Here is a 19,454-nt window from a genome sequence, read left to right on the forward strand (position 1 = left end):
GCTTCATCAAAACCCTTCATGCGTAAGGCCTGTTGAAGGAAAGGCCATTTGACTTTATCGTACGCTTTCTCGAAATCCACCTTGAAAACAACTCCATCTAGTTTTTTTGTGTGAATCTCATGGAGCGTTTCATGAAGGACCACAACCCCTTCTAGGATGTTCCTGTCCGGCATGAAAGCAGTTTGGGAATGCTGCACCACAGAATGCGCAACTGCGTGAGCCTATTAGTCCCGACCTTGGTAAAAAATTTGAAACTAACATTAAGAAGACAGATGGGCCTGAATTGCTCGATTCTCACAGCCTCTGTTTTCTTAGGAAGCAGGGTTATCATTCCAAAATTAAGTTGAAAAAGCTAAAGTTGTCCAGAGAATAAATCATGGAACAACGGCAATAAATCCCCCTTAATAATATGCCAACACTTCTCGTAGAACTCTGCCGGAAAACCATCCGGGCCGGGATCCTTGTTATTTTTCATCTGCGATATGGCCTCAAACACCTCTTTCTCAGAAAAAGGAGCAGCCAAGATATCATTCTCAACAGCAGTAAGTTGAGGAATATCCTCAATCCTTCACTCATCCAGAGAAACACAGTTATCCTCTGGAGGCCCAAACAACTGCTTGTAATACTCGATAATGTATAATTTTAGGTTCTCCTATCCTAAAATCGTTCCTTCATGTTGTTCAAGCTGAAAGATCATCTTCTTTCTGTGTTTGCCATTGGCAATCATGTGAAAGTATTGAGTGTTCGCGTCCCCCTGGACAACTCGTCGGACCTTGGCCCGCAACGCCCACTTTAATTCCTCTTCACGAAGAAGCTCTTTCAATCTCTTCTCCGCTTCAAGCTTGGCATGAAGCTCCAAGGCCAGTAGAATCATGGTTTCTTCTTTTATATCTAGGGACTGAATAAGGGTAAGGAGGCTTTCCTTTTCGACCTTATAAATCCCACTAAGATTCTTAGCCCACCCACGTAGGAAACTTCTCAAGTGCCTGATCTTACTTTGCTAACGCTCAAGCGCGGACCTACCTCCTGCATCCTTAGCCCATTCCCTGGCTATGAGATCAAAGAAGCCGTCTCATTCAAACCAAGCCAGCTTGAATGAAAACGAGTTTTTGTTTCCCAAGTGGGTAGCCTCACCAGATTCTACAAATAAAGGCGTGTCGTCAGAAATACCATGGGACAGTGCCTGAACTATTATGAAGGGAAACTTCTGTTCCCATTCGACGCTAGCGAGAACTCGATCCAACTTTTCAAACATCGGATTTGGCAACGCGTTAGCCAGGTAAACTTTCTTCCCGAAAGCTCTATCTCTCTCAGATCCAAGCTTTCAATGATAGTATTAAACATAAACGACCATCTCCCGTCATAGTTATCATTGTTCTTCTCCTCACGCCTTCTAATAATGTTGAAATCACCCCCCACCAGGATTGGAAGCTGCTCATAGCCGCAAATCCTAACCAAATCAGCCAAGAACTCAGGTTTGAGTTCCGGCTGAGCGGCACCATATACCGCCACCAGAGCCCAATTAAACCCATTGGCCTTCAACCGCACCCGAAACTTAATTGCAAAGTCTCCCATGACTACACTTCGGACTTCTAGCGAATCGCATCTAACTCCGAGTAAGATCCCACCCGATCTTCCTCTCGGTGGCAGACAATGCCAGTCAAAATCAATACCTCCCGATAAAGTATTGAGAAACTATGGCGAAAAATTATCTCTACTAGTTCCCGATAATGCGATAAAATCCAGCCTATGTTCGATAGACGCCTCTACAAGAAACCTTCTTTTAGCCAAGTCTTTAAGACCTCTGCTATTCCAAAAGATTCCTTTCATAGTTCATCATGAAATTTTTTAGCCATACGGATCCTAGCACTCCTACGCACTGTGGAAGCTGGGTAGATCTTCCGCTTCCACTTGCATTTAGGTTTGTTCTAAGTCTCCAGCCGGTCCTCACAACCAGGCTCAGAGGATCTAACCACAACATTCTCAGATGTATCATCCTCAAACTCAGGGAGGGGTGGTACAAGACCCGCGCAAAAATTATCGAGCACCCTGACCCCCAAAGCATCAAAATTGAAATCATTCATGGGTTTAACCGTTGCTAAGTTACGAATCAACTCTAAAGCCCGCTCCGCCTCTAAATCCATAATATCATTGGCTGAATTTGAAATTTCACTATCATTACTACCTAGTGAAACTCCTAATTGGATTGCATTATTAATAATCTCATCATTAGAAAAATGCAAAATTGAATTAGAGGTATTAACCGACATACCAGTAATGACCTCAATGTCACGAAGCTTGGCCGCCCTCATGGCGCACCGCAGCTGTATGTCGTCCACCTTCGAAATATCCTGGAGACGGCAGCTCACCCGTCGCCCCTCAGAGATCAGATCCAGAATCCCTCCAAACGCATTACCTCCTCCCGAGTGACCCTGCTGGGGGTGGGGTCTCCTGCCTCACCCCAAACGCGCAGTCGGTCAGCCTCCGTCGGCGAAACAGCGGGATCGCCCGAAAGCAGGGCGCTCAACGGCGCCGCCGATGTCGGTCGCGCCCCATGGCAAAGAGTCGGAGACGTACCAGGGGAGGGGGAGTGCGTGGGCCACCTGCCCATACTCCCCACCCACCCTGACCCTCTGGCAAGAGGAGCTCATCGGCGCCACAGGAGGTGTGGCCACCCTAGGCGCCCCAGGGGAGGAGGGTGCCGAGGCCACCTGCCCCGAGCCCCCTCTAGAAGGCGTAACTGCCACCTGCAGCTCCGGCACCGTGAGAGGAGAAGAGGGTGCCGATGCCACTTTCCCCGGACCCCCTCCCGAAGGTAAGACCTCCAACACCGAAACCTCGACCACCGCGAGAGGAGAAGAGGGCACCGAGGCCACCTGCCCCGAGCCCCCTCCAGAAGGCGGAACCGCCACCTGCAGCACCGGCTCCGCGAGAGGAGAAGAGGGTGCTATGGCCACCTGCCCCGGACCCCCTCCCGAAGGTAAGACCTCCACCGCCGCAACCTCATCCTGAGGAGAGTGAACGTGATGTGCATGAGAGGGAGTGGCCACCAGCCTAGACTCCTCCTCCTCTCCCCTGACCGAGGTCGGCGAGGCCACACAAACGGGATTCACAGCATAATCCATGATATACGAATCCATTAAAGCTCCTTTGCCAAATGTATTATAGATATATTCAACAGTGTTAGTATCAACATCACCAAAAGGACTATTCACCATAAAGAATGTGTTCCTTCAGTAAACATACACAAATGGGATCAATAAAATTAAAATTAAAAACAAAACACACAAAAAGGATTAAGGGCACACACATAAAACTTACTCGTGGTATTTGGTTACAAAATCTTTGCTGAGAACAAGATCCTTTATTTTCCCCACCTCACCAATATATTTGAACCTTGGAGGCTTCAATTTCTCTATAGAGCACCTCAACTTAAAAGCCCTCTCACCTTCCCTCTTGTTCGAAAATACTTCAACATCATCCACATGAGGACACTTAATTGCTACACTCCTAGTCCTAGTGACACGTGGACACGGTGTAACAAAATCATCATCATCAACATCAAATACATCACGTGGAGAGCTAGGTCGAGAAACACTTCCACCATCAGGTCCAGACGCCACAACTGTGTTCAAACCATCTCCAGCCAAAGAACCAGACTTATCTGGAGAGATTTCATTGGCACAATCCTCCATAACCACCTCAGAACCCTGGGACTCGAACAGTGACGTACAACCTTCATGAAGCCCCCCATCAAAACCTAAAAACGTGTAGAAAAAACATGGAAACACTCAGCACAAAATACAAAACCAAAAAACATGTAATACATCTCATTAATATAAAAAATGCAATTCACTAAATAATAAAATGCAGCCCAACTGTCTACATCAATGCAGTCCACTTGTCTCACTACAAAAAAATACACTTCCGTGATGATATGTGTTTGTCACAGTAGGTCACATTTTCTGTCATGCATGTACATCCATGACAATTTTATGACAGAATCAAGATAGTCATACATGTGCTATCGTAGAAGTGTTCCATGACATTACCAAAATTATCATCACGGAAGTGTCCACTTCCATGACGATAAATCCCGCGTCACAGAAGTGATTTCGTCAAGGGTGACCGACACATGGCATCCACCGTAACGGAACGTCGTTAAGCTATCGGGTCGGGTTTTGGATCCGTTAACCCGTTAACAGCACCGACCAATGGGGATTTTCCACGTGTAAAATCATCATTGGCTGGAGGAAACACGTGTCGGCTCATCGTTGGGACGGATGTCATCCACTCATTGGACAGAAGGCGCCTATGATACGTTGACACGTGGCACAGCCCAACAGATGCCCATTCCTGTGAAAAGGCCGGCCCGTTTGACTTGGTCAAAAGGTGGCGGGCCGGCCCATGTAAAGCCTGTTAATAGCCTGTTCGCATATAGCCCATTTATAGCCCGCTAACCCAAGGCCCGTTACGCCCTATCCGAATTAGGCCCAGTAGCGCCATCTGGGCCACCCAATATGATTTCAACCCGTTTTCACTTCTGTCCCATGTATGGCCCATGATGTCTTTCGGCCCATATGATGCCCTATGTAACTCTTGGGCTATTAACAGCCCGTGGTGAAACTGGCCCATAATGAATAGTGTATCACTTTACACCCATTAACGGCCCGTGGTGAAACCGGCCCGTAATGAACAGTGTATCACTTTATACCCATTAACGGCCCGTTATTCCGTTGGGCCGTTTCCAGCCCATGTTATCTTTCAGCCTTCTCAGAGCCCATTTATTCTTGGGCTCATTTCCAGCATTCGTTTACTTACGGCCCGTTACTGTCATTTTCTGCTTGTGGGCCAAGTGCAGCCCGTGGTTACAGTCGGCCCGTTTGTGGTCCGTTAATACGTTGGGTCGTTTTCATAGCGTCATCAAATACGGCCTATTAACGATGGTCCGTTATGGTCGGCCCATGAACGGATGATTCCAACTCTAGCCCGTTTACGACCATAATGCGGCTTGTTATTGGCCCATGTTTGGCCAATCGATCATACTGCCCATATAAGGCCCATTGATGATACAACCCGTAGAAGGCCCATTGTTTCTACGGCCCGTAGAAGGCCCAATGTTTCTACAGCCCGTAGAAGGCCCACTGTTTCTACAGCCCGTAGAAGGCCCACTGTGTCTACGGCCCGTAGGAGGCCCAGTGTCACTACAGTAAATATTAGCCCATGGTTATTGTGGCCTGGTTTTAAAAAATAGGTTATTGCTGCCACTAGCAAACCGCGGAAAAAGAACTGCAATGACTACAAGCAAACAAATAAACAAGACAACAAGGAAATAAATAAGAAAGCAACTTACGCTAGGCTATCACGGCTATCACACATATTACATCCACTGGGCATCAAAGTTCGCCACCAGTGCAAATAAATGCGCCGACAAAAGAATATACAAAACTGAGAGCACTTCAGAAGGCACTAGGCCTGGCCAGGTCGCCCCCCCCCGCCCGCCCAAAGAGCTGAAGAAGCTGAGTAGATCTCAGTTGTGTCAATGATAGATGCATCAACACTAGATTTAAGGCATGATGGTGCGCACGGCAGTCCTCTGACATCTTCATTGCATCTTTGACTTCAAGTCGGAGCTGAGCTAAAGCAAGCCTTTCCGCTTTAAGTTGAGACTGAAGAAGTCGAACTGATTGAGGCAACGACTGCATAGAGGTTGTCTCATACCTCCTGGTGAGTAGCTTCAACTCACTGTCTTCATCAAGACAGGACCTTGGGGTCATCTCGCTGTCCTCAAGATGGTTTGGCTCACTATCTTCCCTAAACTTCTGCCTGGCGTAAGAGATACGAGTCTGAAAGATAAACAAGGAGACATGTAATAGGTTTCACAATTATATAAGCAAATAAATGGATCTGTTCTGCATAAGGAACATGTTTTTACAACTACAATTTGAAACTAGTAGTTGTTGCAAACATCCAATCAGATGTAAACAGCAAAGCAAACAATAGTGGAGGAAATGATGCCTATCCAAATCTATACTAGAACAAATTTGAAGGGTTGGGAAGGATGAACTTACATTACATGTTAACACGGGCTAGACAAAGCCCTTCTCCATTTTGATGGAAGGATAATTCAATAAATTCCCCAAAGAAAATTCTTTATAAGCGTTGCCATTATTCTACATTTTGCAAAGAGTAAATATAGATCAAATAATATTGGAAGAAACAGAGGATAATGAAGCTCAGGTGTAGACTGATGATACATAATCGAATAGCAATTAATTAAGTACAGTGTTACAAGGCAAAAGGGAGAGAGGTACTAACAAGAGCAATGCAGAGCCCATTATTGTTTTGAGATCGTATGATCCTTTGAGCAAGGAGATTCATCTGAAATTATTTTTCATACAAGAGAGAAGGTAAGGCACAAGCAGAAATTTAGGAGTTCAAATTTTGAATTGATATCATAGACAGTACCTGACGCTGGGCTCCCAGCAGTTCTAATAGGGGTTTGGCCACTAGAGTAGGGGTAAAGTGTGGTACAGTTGGGCCCGTGCTTTCTGTGGCTGCTGATCTATCGGATTTAATAGGTATCACTACCTTTTCCAAATACCTAGTTTGTACTCCTTGAGGATCTGCACTCACCCTCTTCATTTTGGACATCTATTATGAAAGAACAACATTTGACTGGAAAAACATAGTGTGACGACACATGGAATAGGTACAGAAAATGGATAGTTATGGCATATACTCATATATGATGCTTAAACTAAGCAGATGGTGTAACAAAGTAGAAGTAATGCAAGAGGTCAGATGCAAAATATGTGCGACCAATACAACTTTGCAAAGTTAGAGAAAGCACCTTGATGGGTGAATAAGATAGGCCATCCTCCACCATGCCAAGTTTGTTAGCCAGTGGATCGCTCCACAATATTCCTCTCATGCGCCCATTCTCATATTCATTTTGATAATGTTCAATATCTGACATGCATGAAAACATAAAAACAAGTGAGATTTTCTATGTAATGCAGAAGTGATTCTAATCCAATACTGCCTCCCTGTGAACCCCTTTGTGCTATCTCTGCAATTCTTTTAAAACATGCCATGCATGTTGTAATTTGTTGTGTGCATTAATATAATGTGGCCTACTACTCAAAATATGAGAGCTCCAGAAGTGATGACACTTCGCAGATGATAGCTTCAACATATAGTATAGAAGAACAAGTTGACTTGACCTGACAGATACAAAATATACTAAGGGAGAACAACTCGACCTGACCAGTCGACTGCAAGAGAAGAGTATCATCTTAAAGAAGAGCAGAAGAGCAAGCAGATTGAAGATATTACAAGTCTTTCAATACAATGTCGGTTGGCCACCCATGATGAACCAGAGCGCACAGAGAAATACAATTCTTACTGGCCTCTCCATATGTGGCTCACATGCATTTCGAAACTAAAGTAGGAACATTTAGCTAACCAATTAAACATCTCTCGGTTTTACTAATATCAGCAATAATATCAGATATGAATTTGTATAACTAAGCTTGTTTAGCTCGATGGGTGGAGCGGTGCTATTACGACACGAACCACGTAGGCTGATTGTGGTCATCATAAAATGGGGAAAACATAAGCATGATGAGTACAGCGTTGACCGTGGCAGTGGGATGGCAGATCTGAAGCTGCAAACCGCGCAAAGGGTAGTTAGCAACCGATGTTTGCTTTGAAATAACAACTAAGATTTGGTATGGACAAGAAAGTACGATCAACAAGTGACAAAGAAATGCAATTATGTTGTCTCTCTATATGTCGCGACATGCATTTGGAAACTCAAATGGGACCTTTAGCTAACCAATTAAATGTGTCAGTTAACTAATATCAGTATCATATCACAATCATATTTGAACAACAAAGCTTTCGAATTCTGAGTGTTGTGTTGTTTAGCTTGAAGGGTGGAGTAATGCGAGTACGACAGAAAGCACCTACGCAGATCATAGTAGAGTAGATAAAAGGGGGAAACCCTAAGCATCAAGAGAAAAATCAGGAAAGTGAAACTAGCTGGACCAGTGGGTGGCGCACATGATTTTCGAAATGAATCTAGGAACATTAGGTGACCAATTAAACGTTCTTTGTTTTAGTGATATGAGCATCATATCAGATTCGTATTTCAACACATAAGCTTTGGGTTGAGGTCTTGAGGAGCAGTGCTAGCACAACACGAAGCACCTACGATGATGGTAGTGAATATAAAGGGGGGAAACCATAAGCTTTACGAGTATAGTGCCCGTGCCATGGTGGATCTGAAGGTGCAAACCGGACAAAGCTACTTCGCAACCAATGTTTGCTTTCAACTAGCCACTACGATTTGGTACGGACAAGAAAAGTACAGCAATCAAATTTCGATCTATTTTCCTGGTGAGATCAATAACTTAAGTACATATGGAAGAGTACCACCTCTCTTGCGATGCCGTGTAGGCCTATGCTGATACGTTGAGGGTGTTGCGGGTGCGATGGCTGTCGGCGGCGGGGAAGAAGACTTTAGACGGCAGACGGCCGGGTCGGGGGATATATCATATTGCCGTGGACGAGGCGGTCGTAGGAGCGGCAACGGCAAGGTGGACGACGGCGCCGATGAAGTGAGAGGAGGCGATGAAAGGATCCTGGTCCAGTGACGTGGATGAGAGACGTCCATCTCTTGCGGTGGACGACGGGGTAGGGGTAGCGGCTCCGGCAAGGTGGAGGATGGGGTGGCGGGCGGAGGAGGTTGGCCGCAGTGCGGAGGTTGTCATGCCGCCGACGGTGTATGAATGGGGAAATGGAGGGGAGGGGGGATCTCAAACTTTGGGACGCGCTTCTCTGAAATGGGGGAAACTTACGAACTTATCCCCTGTTTAAAATTTCGGACATCGCGTCTGTTGGGGATAGGACGATAATCTCGCATCTCCCAAATATTTGTTGGTAACTATTTCGGGCGAGGAGAGGGTGTTTTTCCGCCCACGGTTGGCGCCCACAGTGTATGAACGGGGCTGACAGGTAGGGCGGTTGTGTCACGTCTGATCGAAGTTACACATCTGCCCCTATTTAAAATATTAGCCTACATCGATTTCAGACGAGGAGAGTTTGTTTTGCCGCCCACCATGTATGAATGGGGAAATGGAGGAAGAGACACATGTCTTTCAGACGAGCTTGAATCAAATATGTTTTGCCGCCCACGTTTGGCGCTCACCATGTCTGAATGGGCTCAGAGGCCATCGTGTCATGTCTGATTGAAGTTACTAGTCTACCCCTATCGACAACAGTGTAAATCCGGTCGATAAGGATGTCAACTGTCAGGGGTAGACAGTAATTTCCATCTCGCAAACACTTGCTTCGGGCAGCCCACAAATTATAGTGGGTGTTTAGCCGCTTCGTTCAAAACATGGGAGAATTAGCATTCACGTTTGCCCTGGGACCTCGCAAACTAAATTCAAATCCAATCTATATTCGATTACGAATATCCACAGATAATTATATGTTTTGTTATTTATTTCTTCAAAAACACAACAAAGATTTATTCCACCTTTATATATGATTATGATTTAGAAATGTCGTGATCTTCGAATTCAGTAGGTTGGATACACTCTGAGTCAAACAGTTATTTCATCCACTACAATATGCTCACACAAAAAACAGTTCACCTTATGTCAATCATACAAGTACTGAGGATTACCTCGCCTAAAAAATTCGGATCATTACAACACATGGACAACATAGGGTGTCTTGCAACATAATCCATTCAGAGACATGACACAACATGCAAGTACAATAATCTAATGACAATTTCAACTGGTATCTAAAGAAGAACCGGGATTACCTTGGGCTTCAGATAGCAGAAACAGCAGGACCTCCTCCGTCTTCAAATGCAATCTTCTTACTTCCTCCAATTCTTAGGTTGCTTCCATAATGTGTGCCGCTAATTCCGTAATTTCCAGCCTCAAGATAAAGATTACCTCATTCATGGCAGCCACACCATCTCTTTCTGCCTCTAGTAGAGCCTCAAGCACTATAATATCTGTGCTCAGACTACTCTCCGGCGGTGTTGCCTCTGAACTGCTACCATCTGGTAACATGGATGGCGCACTGCTTCCACAAATAGATTCTGGGGTTGTACATTGTGTCCTAGTGTGAACGGCATCCTGAAAGGTTTCCGCTGGACATCAGTAAGAGATAGTTATCGTATGATCCAGGCAGTAAGCTTACATGGTAAACGACAGAAGAATTATTGCCGAGCATGGCAAACTATATTGAAATGGTTCGAAGCAGCATCAGCCGAAAAGAAATTAAAATGGTAAGATGAAACTAGGGATATAAGTGGCAAATAAACGACATCCGCCAGTCCCATCTAGTTAGTTTTTGCTACCTTCCTAGTTCATTTTCCTCAAAAAACAAAAACTCTTTTGAACTATCATACCACTAGTGGACTTTAATCAGGATTAAAACGGGACCCAGTTGACATCCCTGGTTGAAAGGGAGTGTACAACCGCTATATTTAAGTTGCCAAGGCATCTAAGTAGTTGAAATAATCTGAGAAAGCACTTAACAGTGTGGCCTCATATAAACTACGAAGACAGTCTTGTGATGAAGTTGAGAGGAAAAGTTAAGGACTCAAATGAAATAGGCATGCATTTCTTTACGATAGTACAACAGGCACTGTTGACATATTGGCCAACTCAGGTATAGCGTAACAACAAATAAGCATTCGAATCAAGCAATACAGTAAAGCAGAAAACTGATCTATTTTTCATTCGGTAGGATTACACGTTGAGGGCACAAGCCAAGAAAGCAACCCACTCGCATTACATTTCACATGTACTAAAACACACTGGCTTACCATACGTTGCTGTGAAGCATAGCTGTTGTTGCAATGTTCTTTGAAGATATCGTCAGCATCCCATGGTTGCAAATCTAGTTGTTGTAGTTTATTTTGCACCATCTATTTAGGTAAAATTAATTTTAGTCGCATGCACTGGTCCGAATTGATCATCAATGGTTCATCTAAACTAATGAAAGAAGGGTGTGTGCATACACGATAATATATCTGCTTCCCTCTATTTTTATGCTTGTTCGAGGTGCCAGCCCCAAAAGAACAAATATTTTGCTTGATGGGGTTGGCAGCTCCATAATTAATAGAAGCATCAAATTAGTCATGCAACTTGGGAAGAGAAGAAAACACAAACAAGTAATGAACAGAGGCTCGGAGCAGTGATGTAATAGCTAGCATCAGAAAATATAGGGTAAAATGAACAAAAAAGCAGCGGAACCACATGCTAGTTTGCTGATGCGTAATTAAGCATAGAGAACAATAAGCAGTCTGATGGAACCAACAGGTGGCATCAGAACAAAACTAAAGTATATTAACTATATGTGCACTGGTATGTAATTTAGCACATGTAACATGTTCATTGCCAGAAGTATGGCCCTACAGGTGCAAGCAGAATAATGCGTCTCATGAAAAACTGAATGATGCCCTGAAGAAATTCAAAGGTGCGGTGCTTATGGTAGGAAAGTGAACGTGGGCGCCGGCCGTTGGATAATAGTACCTGATTCTCGGTGGCATATGGGTATCGTTGTCATACTTGATAGCTAAGAATCGTCGATGGTGCTCGTGTTGCGGTTGAGTTTGGGCCGGCTGTCGCCGTTGCTGAAGCGGCTCCGGTGCTACAGTTGCGGCGCCTGTCGACATACAAGAAAGCTCATCTGTGGTAAGTGAACAGTTGCACGATAAAGAGAAAAACCAAAGGAGTACAAATCGAAATAACCTGATGAGGCTACGGCGTTGGTAAATCAGGGCCGGTGGAGTTGAATATGGCGTCCATGGAGCGGGTCTGGTGAAGCGGATGAAGGCTTCGGCGGGCGCATTGTACAGTGCTTTCGGTGAGGCGGATCTGTTACGGCATACAAGGGCTTGTATGAAGGGCCAGCGAAGGGGCGGACGAGGGAGTCAGTGAAGGGCCTACGCTATGGTGGACGAGGGTGCCGGTTAAGCAGATCCAGTGTGGTGGACCAAGATGGCGGTAAAGGAGATCTAGAGCGGTGGACAAGCCAGTCGCTGAAGCGGCTCCGGTGAAGTGGTGAGTTGGCAGTTGGGGGTTCCAAGGTGCGGAAGGTAGATCCGGCGGGGTGTGAGGTCCACCGCTACAGCGGAGTACTAGATTTGGTGGCTTGCCGTGGTTGGGGGGTCGGGGAGGGGAAGGGGAGGGGCTCTGGGGAAGAATGTTGGGGGTAAAGAGGGGAAAACAACGGAGTTACCAAATCAGCCCTTTTCCGTTCATGTGGCAGGGGTAAAACAGGAATATCGCAAGCCTAAACTTTCAGGCGCGTGATATTTTGATGTGAGCGGGAAGTTTGAAAGCTTTTGGCACCTAAAATTATAAGTATTCTGCTCTCGTACGACCGACTATGATATCATGGCCGACAATTTGTTTGTTTTACACGCAAAAAATGTGCAAGTTTTGAAAATCAATGTCTCCAACTCGAAACTTAGATTGTCCATTCAATTCAAATATGGATCATTGAGCTACTACAAGCAAATACCATCATACGGTCCAATTCAAATGAAATTCCAAATGTGTTTATCCTAAATATGATGACAAAAGCAAAAATGTGTATGTGTATGAATAAAGTGGATGATTATAAAGTTTGAACATGCCCATATGTGTATATCTCTAGGTTTGATATATGAATTTGAAATCACGAAATCCCGGCTTAAAAAATGTACCTCCGTTTAAATGAATTACAAAAGCTAATGATGGAGTCGAATTCTGAAATTCCAATCTGAGCTTTGTAATTCTGGTACATCAAGGTATATCACGCATGTTCAAAAGTATCATTATCTTATAGTACATACTGTGAAACAAATTGATCAACCATGAGTGCACAATATCTCAATTACGCTAAAGTCCCTCAAATATAGACACCTCACTCTTTATATTAAGTCAATCCCCCCACCACCACACACACACACACATAGAGAAGTCGTTCTCTCCTCCAAACACCAACACACGAGCACATTAACAACCCTCTCTCTTGTAAAGTCCGGACCCCAACATAGGTCTCTATCACTTTGTCTCTCGGGCATGCACACATCTCTTCCCTCACTCTCTAGGTCTCCCGCTATCTCTCTTACCCAAGCACACGCACTATGTAGAGTGTATATTCCCCATACACAAAAAACGTCGCCCCCAAATGTCTATATCCCTAGTTATGTGGTTCTCGCGCACTCACCTCACATGCCACCCCCACTACAAACAAGCACACTTTGTCTCCGTGTGCACCACTCTCCTCTTTCTATCTCTCCCACATGCGGACCCACCCCAGCTACTTCCCTGTATACATGTATGTCGTGACTCTTTGCATAGCTCCCTAATATATAATCATTCTCGATTTCGCACATTGTTCTCTACACCATCTATTCTAGACCTCTCATGAAGTCCCTATCACACACACGATGACTCGCTTCCCTTGCGTCTCTGTTCATAGGCCAATTTCGGACAACATCAACATTGTCTCCCTATCTATACGCCATTTATGGACAGAAACGACCCCTCTCGCCCCTCTCTTCCTCTCTCTCCCTCCCTCTCTCTCTCTCTCTCTCCGTTGCTAGCTCTCTCTTTCTCTCGCTCTCACACCCCTCTCCCACACACACACTCGATGTCTCTTCCAAATAGTCTGCTCCCCCCGCCCGCACCCGTGCTATCTCGCTACTACACATGTCACACCATTCCCCCTTCCCTTATACTAGGTTTACATCATCAGTGATCTCTCTACTCCACATACACCCTCTCCCTCTCACACACAAACGCATGCACAAACACACACAGACACGCACAAACACCCATTTATCTGGATCCTCATATCTCATCATGTCTGCATGTGTATCTCACACACTCACTCTCTAATTATGTATATGTGTCTCCACGTTACACAACATAAAGCCCCATGTACATGTCTCTCAATATCCTCCACACACATAGACACAAAGAATCTGTTATCATTGCCTCAGTCTCTAACATATCACACACGCACACTGTCTCTCTCTCTCTCTCGCAAACACGCTCAACAAGGGTTTCCCCGTGAATAACTTACCGTTTATTCATCAACAGTCGTGGCAGTATGGCGAACACGAGACGCGAAAAATAATAAATCTACACGTGCTTAGACCACCTAGTATGACTACTAGGACTAGAGCAAGCCAAAAAGCGCGCTGCCGTCACCCCCTCCTTGTCGGCGACGGGAAAATCTTTGTTTTACACAGTCGAGAAGTCCTTGTGCTAAGGCCCCACATGCCGAGGTGTTGAATAGAATGTAGATACTAGTTTACGGAAGCAAGTATCGATAATACGCTTGTATCTCCATACTTATATTTTTTCTCTTATAAAAAATTGAGTTGGTGATGATGGTACGTGTGCCATCTTGCAATATAGACCATCTGATCTATATCTAATGGATGGAAATTAAACTAAAAGATACCCGCACCCCTCTCCACATTTGCAGACAAGGCCTTCCCTCGTTCATCCTTATCTCCAACAAACCTCATTGTTGAGCAATTAAGAAAGGAAGCCTCTAGAACAAACTGGCCTGGTGGCCGCTGCCAGCGTCGTCAATCCCCATGCCTCCGCTCAGTCCGACCACCAACCTCCACCACACCCCACTCCTCTTCACCTTATGTCATATTTCTCGAGATATCATTAGTTTTTACACATGGGATTACTCCCGCAAGGGTCAATCACAACAAGTGTTTTATAAAAAATGCATCTTGATGTTCCGTGCAATGCACGGATCTTGCTAGTACTCCTACACAAGACTAAGTTGGTGATGCTGGTGTGTCTGCCATCCGTCGTTTCTGACCATTAGATCTACATCTAACGATTGTGAGGTAAGTTGTTGCCTTTTCTCACCAACATCCCACTTATCTACCAATTTGCAGAAAAACCCTTAATTAGTATCTTAAAACCAACCACATCCCTCCCTGACCTCACCAAAACAGCCCAAGGAATATATTCTAATTGAAACATAATATATCTCTAGTGACATATGTATATCAAAATTAGAGTGTTTTGTACCAAGTTTGTGAATAAGTATTATTCTAATTATGATTCGTTGCAACGGACATGAACATTGCTAGTATTTCTAACCATGCATTTTTCCTAGTATTCCATAGTTTCGAGTTTCCCACCAAGATATTAGTCACTCATGGTTGATATTTACTTTCAATCATGCACACATATGCACTACGTAACTAGCCTTTCTTATTGGCTTGCAAAGCTTAACTTTCACTCCTACTTACAATATGTAGAGTACTTAACAAAAAACTACCACCTTCAACTAGCCCTAGGAAGAATCTATTATACAAAAAATAGCAAAAACATACCCAAAATTTCTTAATCCACGCCAAAACTACCTAGTACTCCTACATATTAGGTTCGTTTAAACCCATCTATGACAGGGTTGGCCCACACGTCCGTGCTAACGAGGCAGCTTAAACAAACACATTTTGTTTGACCGTTGACATGAGGGACCCACATCTGACCTTATATCTTGTTATTCCCCCAAATATCATTATTTTTCCTAAACATTACTTCAAACAGTACTGATGCGTGTTCGTCGGTGGCGCCGGTGATGAGCGAGTTGGCCGCCGCTCCGCCGGACGGGCCAGACGCCGCGCCGGCCTCCGCATGGGTTGGCAGGTTGGCCCGAGCGTGACTCACGAGCGAGCAAGCCACCGCGCTGGCCTTCGCTCGAGCCAGATGGCTGGCCTTAGTGCGGTGCATGCGGGCAAGCCGCCGCGCTGCCGTGCAAATCTAGCTAGCAAACCTTGCAGACAAGCAGCTGGACGAAGCTATCTTGGCTAGCTAGCGGCCGCGAGCGCCGGACGGAGCTGGCATCCGGGCTGCCGCAACATGGGCTCCGCACCGCCGGCGGTTTTGACCTCGCCTTCTGCCGGCGGCGGTAGCTACGTCCCATGGCCGAGGATGACTAGGTGGACGGGCCGGAGGTAGGAGGTCACTCGAGGATTTTTGTTGGTAAGAGCATGTACAATGGTTGATAAGGTAGTCTTATCTTAAGTCTGCCACGTATGCAAGTGGTAGTAGTTTCTTGGCATTTTAGTGGTTTCTTGCATTATTAGAGCAAGTACAATAGAGCTGAGTCAGCGGGCTATAAGTAATAAACAAGTATATTTCTGCTTAGTTGGAGGAAAGATAAGAGGAGAGACAAGGTAAGCGGGCTCTTCGTGAATAGCCAGCTCTAGCACATGCTCCTAGGCACTTTGTGAGAATGAGAAGTGGGCCACATAATAAAAAAGTAGTATACTCTTTTGATCTATTATTGTACATGTTGGCTATAAGATGGGTTGTAGATGACATGGCACTGGCTTATAGCCAGCAGCAGATGATAGGGGTTTCTTGTAAGGAACAATGTACGTACTACTAGCGACAAAAGGCGATTCTAGATTGCGTTGTACTCCAACGAGTACTACTAGTGGTCGCGGGAGTGTATACCTCGTTTTGTGGGTTCGATCCCGGCCGAACGCACGGCGGCCTTTTTTTAAATAGTACTACTGCACTTTGCTGCGAGCCAATATTTTACACGGGTAGTTTGAGTTTTGAAGTCAAACGGACGTGCGGCCCCACAATCTGGGTGCACTGGACAGCCTAGCCACGTGAACGTGTTTTCCTTCCCAGCATCCCGTGGCTCGCGTGCTCGCCCTAGCTGCACCTCGCTTGTAGCTTCCTCATTAGCTACTAGCATATTTAAACTAGCGCCTCGCAATTAAGCCCGAGGAGCTGAAAAAGCCTGGCGGGGCATTGGGAACTATGCAATATGGCTCTGTACGTAAAGTGCTCTACTACCTCCGTCTAGGTGTTTAAGTCACCTTACGAAAACCAAATAATCCCAAAACACTTAGACACTGTACATTAACTCCCTTCTCGTTTTTTGTTTTGTGGCATATCAACCAATAAGATATGTGGGTTGTGCATGCTTTCAATGACTTGAGACTACCAAACATAACATGCAGTGGTCAGCTCATTGCATGCAATGCTATTAATTAGCAAAAAGACATTAAGTTTTCTCGTTTTCCTCTCCGCCTTGGTCGCGATGCACAACGTAAGATGACTTACACACCTAGACGGAGGAAGTACTACTACTCTATAGCTTGTGGCGTTGCACGCATGGACTTCACTCCATTATCGGCTGTACTATAAAAGAAATTCCTCTTGATGTGTTTTTTTGAAACGGAGGCAAAAGCTTTGCTTCATTTCATTCATAAAGAAGGAACTACTAACAAAGTTCGACCAGATCCATTACACCTCCACAAATGGAAGCGAAAATCCTAGTCTCTTTGTATCAAATAACTCAAATGTTCTGCCCCCGCAGTAACCGTCGCTGATAAACAGGCTGCTAGTGTGTGCGTGGGAGGAGCGGCTGAGTAGGCCAACTACGTGAGAGGAGCGGCTGAATAGAGCACCGAGAGTACCCACTAGGCCACTACGCAGGTGTACTTCCCCTACATTGATAGTACAACTATGGTTCTAGACAACTGTAGTACCCTCCACTTCCAACTGTAGCTCCTTGGCCCTGAGACTGGTGCACTATACTAGACTAGACTAGAAGTACAGTACATCGCACTACTAGTTGAGAAAAGTAGTACTAGTACTGCTACAGTACAAGTACGTACTCCTCCGTCACATAATGTAAGACATTTTTTGACACTAGTTGGCATGTATAAAAATTGGCAAAAACATACCCAAAATTTCCTAATCCACGCCAAAAACTACTACCTAGTGCTATTATTTACAGTATAATGCAATCCCATAACGTTCCATAATCCCTCTCTTTCAAAAAATCTCTTCTGGAGAGAAGATTGCTATCTCCACGCGAGCTTCTCATAGGCCAGCACCACCGCATGCAGTCATGTGAGAGAGAGGGAGACATCCATGCAGCATGCAAAGAGAGGAGAACGCGGGCGAACAGCCAATGGGCTGCATGGGCATTTATAGCTGCTAGCTCCTCCCATTCATACGCCAGGGGTATTTCCATCCAGAAAGCATGCAACGAGCCCCTGCCTTGGTATCCGGGTCTGCTCTTATGCGCAGAGTAAAAAGAATCGGAGGGAGTACTAGTAGTAAATAATAGCCTCATCCCTTCGCTGAGGAACGATCTACAGTTGGAAGGGATGAGGCCCTGCGGTTACTACGCTCTTATCTCCTCCTCGCCAGTTCCCCTCCCCCCGAAGAGAAGGCAGTTCGTCGCTGCTCCCATGGATTCGCCAGGCGGTTCTCCTCCTCGTTGGGGCTAGGAGACCTTGGACGACGATCCTGTGGGATAAATCACACGCCGCTCCGATGTCCTCACCGTCGCAAGACTCGGTGCTTCCTGCACCAACTTTTTCAAGACGTTGCTTAAACATTCCATGCTTGTTGGTCTTCCATGCGTCCTCGAGGAGAAGGTTCTTCTATGGGACAATCCTTCGAACAGTCCACCGCTCCCTGGCCATGGTTGCACGTTGACTCTGCTAGAGTTGCCGGCGTTGAGAGGTAGTCGGATTTTGTCCGATGAGCAGGTCAGTAATGGAGTTTGATCATGTAATACTTAGTTATTCCATTTCCATCCCGTAATTTCTCCGCTGTCCACCATCTTATATATAGGTATGGGTCGGTGCCAACGAAGACTGGCTTGCATACCTCCGGCCGAATACCACCATCATTTTGCACAACATCCATAGCAGTGCGGCCGTTCCTGTAGACCCCTTCTCCACCATTGGGATCGGCCTTCTGGACTGGATGGGCTTGAATACGTATGATGATGCCAACATGAGATTGAAGAAGATAGCAATTGCGGACCCGCCGACAAAGCGACGCGGCTACGATGATTACTATCTCATCGCGGTGTTCGACATAAGGATTGCCACCAATGCAAGAGGCAGTAATGGCAGAGGCTGGCGCATGTTGGCGGCGGCAGATTTGTACCTCTACACGTTCGAAGATGTCGTGCGCCATCTAGGCTGCATCTTCGCGGTGACAAGCCAGGGGACTTGTTTCATCTGGTTGCCATCCTACGGTACGGGAGATTACAAACGGAATGCACAAACCATCATTTGCATCCCTAACGGTACCCCATTATATTGCAGGGACCAGTCATCCCTCGATCAAAATAAAATCGCCAATCCTGGATGTGCATTTGCATCCGTGATTCAGTCTAACCTGGAACCTTGTAGCTGACTTTGGCATATTGGGATCAACTATCTTAGCAGTCGTTACCCATGGTACCACTGATGTGCAACATGGTCACACAATCTACCATGATCGGACCGTCACCATCTACCCAGGTATTCCATTTTTTAACCCTCTCGCCTTCTCTTTCATTGTTGTACTAGTAGTATACTTTGTAGTACTCATAGGAGTACTTTTTAACTTGGAGGACGCATA

This window comes from Triticum dicoccoides, chromosome 7A (assembly GCF_002162155.2).
Source record: "Triticum dicoccoides isolate Atlit2015 ecotype Zavitan chromosome 7A, WEW_v2.0, whole genome shotgun sequence".
NCBI lineage: Eukaryota > Viridiplantae > Streptophyta > Magnoliopsida > Poales > Poaceae > Triticum > Triticum dicoccoides.